At 45.8% G+C, this 4923-nt stretch overlaps 1 pseudogene; it reads left to right on the top strand.

Moving 5' to 3' along the window:
* Positions 1 to 4584: 4584 nt before the first annotated feature.
* Positions 4585 to 4700, top strand: LOC149443055 (U2 spliceosomal RNA; annotated as a pseudogene).
* The last annotated feature ends 223 nt before the right edge of the window (positions 4701 to 4923 follow it).

Raw genomic sequence — 4923 nt, 5'->3', positions numbered from 1 at the left:
GACCAGAGACTGCGGACACAGTACAGGGGATGACCAGAGACTGCGGACACAGTACAGGGGATGACCAGAGACTGCGGACTGTATAGGGGATGACCAAGACACTGCGGACACAGTACAGGAGATGACCAGAGACTGCGGACACAGTACGGGGGATGACCAGAGACTGCGGACACAGCGCGGGGGATGACCAGAGACTGCGGACACAGCGCGGGGGATGACCAGAGACTGCGGACACAGCGCGGGGGATGACCAGAGACTGCGGACACAGCGCGGGGGATGACCAGAGACTGCGGACAGCGCGGGGGATGACCAGAGACTGCGGACAGCGCGGGGGATGACCAGAAACTGCGCACAGCGCAGGGGATGATCAGAGACTGCAGACAGTACAGGAGATGACTGCTGACCTTTGGGGGGGGAGGGGGAGTGGGTACCTGAATTTGACAGGTACCCGCTCCCACGTCTGTGGAGTTGTCTTCCCTTTAATGTGGGCACCTGCCTGACAGCTGGGTGCCCAGTGCGCATGCACGAGAAGCGCTGCGCTTTGTGATTGGTCCGTCGTTTTCTGGGACCTGTCATGTGTCCCAGAAAACGCCGTACCATTCACAAAGTGCAGCGCTACTCGCGCATGCGAGTAGCATGGGCACTGGGCACCCGGCTGTCAAGCCGAGACCCCACACTAAAGAAGCCGGGAAGACTGCGCAGCGATGGACCGAGGAACAGGTAAGGTCCTACCTGTAGAGATGAGCGGCCGGCCCGGTATTCTGACACGGCCGCGGTGGTGGAAATACCGGACCGGCCGCTCCATATTTGCTCCATAAGACGCACTGACATTTTCTCCCCTTTTTTGAGGGGAAAAAAGTGCATCTTATGGAGCAAAAAACATGGTACTTACTCTCTCCTCCCAAAAGACCCTCTCTCAGCTTTTAACCACTTGCCCTCCTGAGGATTTACCCCCCTTCCTGACCACGCCTCTTTTTGCTACTTGGCGCTGCACTAATTCAACTGATAATTGCGCGGTCATGCAACGCTGCACCGAAATAAAATTTACGTTCTTTTTTTCACACAAATAGAGCTTTCTTTCGGTGATATTTGATCACCTGTGCGCTTTTTATTTTTTACGCTATAAACAAAAAAAAAGGCCAAAAATTTTTAAGAAAAACAATATTTTTTACTTTCAGCTATAAAAAATATATAGTAAACTCAATGTTAGTTATAAATTTAGGTCAAAATGTATTCTGGTAAAAAAAAATCCCAATAAGTGTATATTGATTGCTTTGTGTGATAGTTATAGCGTCTACAAACTATGGGAGAGATACTGCAATTTACACCATTTTTTTTTGCTATACAGCGCTGCGCTAGTTTAACTGACAATTGCGCGGTCATGCAATACGGCACATAAATGAAATTTACATCCTTTTTTTTCCCACAAATTGAGATTTCTTTTGGTGGTATTTGATCGCCTGTGCGGTTTTTATTTTTTACGCTATAAAAAAAGGCTGACAATTTTAAGGAAAAAAAACAATATTTTGGACTTTTTGCTATAAAACGTCCAGTAAAAAATAACTTAAAAATCAAATTTAGTTATAAATTTCTGCCAAAATGCATTCTGCGACATGTCTTTGCTAAAAAAAAACCAATACGTGTAAATTAATTGGTTTACGTGAAAGTTATAGCGTTTACAAATGGCGGGAAAGATACTGGGATTTTTAGGTTTTTTATACTAATAATGGCGGCAATCAGTGACTTATGGCAGGACTGCGGCGGACATTCTGACACTGGGGGGGGAACTGACTTGGGGTCACTGACATCCCCAGTGACACCAATACAGTGATCAGTGCAAAAAAAAAAACACTGACACTGTACTAATGGCACTGGGGAGGAAGGGGTTAAGTTTATTATTCAGGGAAGGGTTAACTGTGTGAGGGGAGTGTTTTACTAGGGGGCGGGGTGTGTACTGCAGTGAACACCGCTGATCGGGAGAGAGAAACTCTTCTGTCCTGATCAGCGTGTCCTGGAGCTGTCAGGGAAATGACAGAAAGCACAGCTACTGCAGCTGTGCTCTCTGTCAGCGATGATCGCCGGGACATAGCTGGTAACGACCGGCCGTGACTCGGCAACTGACATCCACAGCTGTGATCGGCGGGACAGGTAGGGCGGCGGCACACCTCGCGTGCGCCCCCTACCTGTTTACAAAACACACGTTTTAAAATGTGCTTTTGCCCAGCCATGCCGCCCTGCCGCCGTATTTCTACAGTGGCTGGGCAGCATGTGGTTAAATGTACTTTGAAACAGATTATCAAAACTGGTTTTAACAATAAGATTTTAAATAAAAAAGAAAAATCCTTTTTATGTCCAGTAGCCCCTAAACTACCCGTGTTTTATATACTACCTAAAATTCACAAGGACCCTATTAAAGCACCAGGTAGACGATAGTGGTATAGGGTCGCTGTGTTGTAAAGTAGGAGAGTATATTGATTATTACCTACAGACACTAGTTACACAGACACCATCATATCTCCGAGACACAGACACTAGTTACACAGACACCATCATATCTCCGAGACACAGACACTAGTTACACAGACACCATCATATCTCCGAGACACAGACACTAGTTACACAGACACCATCATATCTCTGAGACACAGACACTAGTTACACAGACACCATCATATCTCCGAGACACAGACACTAGTTACACAGACACCATCATATCTCCGAGACACAAACACTAGTTACACAGACACCATCATATCTCCGAGACACAGACACTAGTTACACAGACACCATCATATCTCCGAGACACAGACACTAGTTACACAGACACCATCATATCTCCGAGACACAGACACTAGTTACACAGACACCATCATATCTCCGAGACACAGACACTAGTTACACAGACACCATCATATCTCCGAGACACAGACACTAGTTACACAGACACCATCATATCTCCGAGACACAGACACTAGTTACACAGACACCATCATATCTCCGAGACACAGACACTAGTTACACAGACACCATCATATCTCCCAGACACAGACACTAGTTACACAGACACCATCATATCTCCGAGACACAAAACAAGTCCTTAATGTAGGGAGAGATGTCACTCTATCACCAGACACATTATTGGTCACTTCTGATGTCACGTCTCTATATTCTATCATTAGTCATAAGGACGGCATGGAAGTAGACGATTTCTTTCTTTCACACTGCAGCACCTTACCCTTAGCACAAAGAGAATTCATTTTAAACCTTTTAGAGTTTGCAATGCAAAAGAATTATTTTTGGTTCAATAAGGAATATTATCTACAGATTAAAGGCGTGGCCATGGGGGCCACATTTGCCCCTAGCTTGGCTAATCTGTTTATGGCTTCCTGGGAGGAAGACCTGATTCATGCTTGTGATTGGCCGGAACTTTTACTATACAAAAGGTCTATAGATGACATCCTTCTTTTTTGGAATGGAGACGAGCAATCCTTAACGAATTTCTTTAGCACCTTAAATAATAATAGCCTGAACATTAATCTAACATATTCCTACAGCAAATCAGAAATGGACTTATTAGACCTTACTACAATGAACATAAATGGTAATGTCACAATGAAATAGTTTTTTAAAAAAACAGACCGGAATAGTTATATTCCTATGGATAGTTGCCACCACCCGACGTGGTTACAAAATATTCCCAAGGGCCAGAACACAAGAATTCATAGAAATTGCACAAATATTGATGATTACCATTCTCAGGCTAAAGTCCTTAAAGATAGATTTGTAGAAAAAGGTTACAGTGTAAATACGCTGGATAATACTCTCAAAACTGTGGCTGGTCCTGATAGGGACCAAATGCTGATTGACACCATGAAAACACCAACTTCACGGGTCTGTCCTTTCATAACAACCTATTCCATACAATATAGAGCTATAAGCGGGGTTATTAACCACTTTAAGACCAGCCACTGCAATAAAACGTTTGCAGGGCGGCACGGCTGTGCAAAAGCATGTTTTAAAAAGTGCTATTGCAAAACAGGTAGTGGGCACGCACGAGGCACGCCACCACCCTACCTGTGTCACCAATCGCGGATGTCAGTCGTCGGGTCACGGTCAGTCATTACCGCCCGTTTCCCTGCGATTAGCGGCAAACACTGACCGAGAGCAGGGCTGCATTGTTTACACACAGCTCTACTCTTTGTCAGTTCCCTGTCAGCTCCTGATACGCTGATCGGGAGAGAAGAGTTTATCTGTCCGGATCAGCATGTCTCACTGCAGCACACACCCCCGCCCTCTAGTAAAACACTCCCCTCACACAGTTAACCTTGTCATTGAATAAAAATGTTAACCCCTTCCTCCCCAGTGCCATTAGTACAGTGTCAGTATTTTTTATTTTGCACTGATCACTGTATTGGTGTCACTGGGGATGTCAGTGACCCCAAGTCAGTTCCCCCCCAGTGTCAGAATGCCCGCCGCAGTCCTGCCATAAGTCGCTGATCGCATACAATTATTAGTATAAATAAAAATTAAAAATCCCGGTATCTTTCCCGCCATTTGTAAACGCTATAACTTTCATGTAAACCAATCGCTTCTCAGCCTTTTGGCTAAGATCAAGTGTAGTATCTGTTCTTATCAGTGTCCAGTGGGGGTGCTCCCGACCATTCTAGCTTTGCGGGGATGGTTGTTGTATAGTACCCTCACTGGTATGAAGGGGGTCCGGAAGGCTGGACCGGAGGGACAGAAACCAGGGGGCGCCACGATACGCTCTGGGACCTTGGGAGTAATTCCTCTGGGAAATCTGGAAAGACCCAGTACCTCCTGATTTGGACGGATCTACCTTGGTCTGGCCTGGGGCTGGGGACGCAAAAAGTCCGCAAACTCAGTGCCCCCTGGGGAAGACGCTCTCAGGGGTGTCACTAGTAA

The sequence above is a fragment of the Staurois parvus genome, unplaced genomic scaffold (genome assembly GCF_062004578.1).
Source record: "Staurois parvus isolate SC_StPar_1 unplaced genomic scaffold, SC_StPar_1.0 ptg000879l, whole genome shotgun sequence".
In the NCBI taxonomy this organism is placed as follows: domain Eukaryota; kingdom Metazoa; phylum Chordata; class Amphibia; order Anura; family Ranidae; genus Staurois; species Staurois parvus.
Note: the sequence above shows the minus strand (reverse complement) of the source record. Positions and strands in the feature narration are given on the sequence as shown.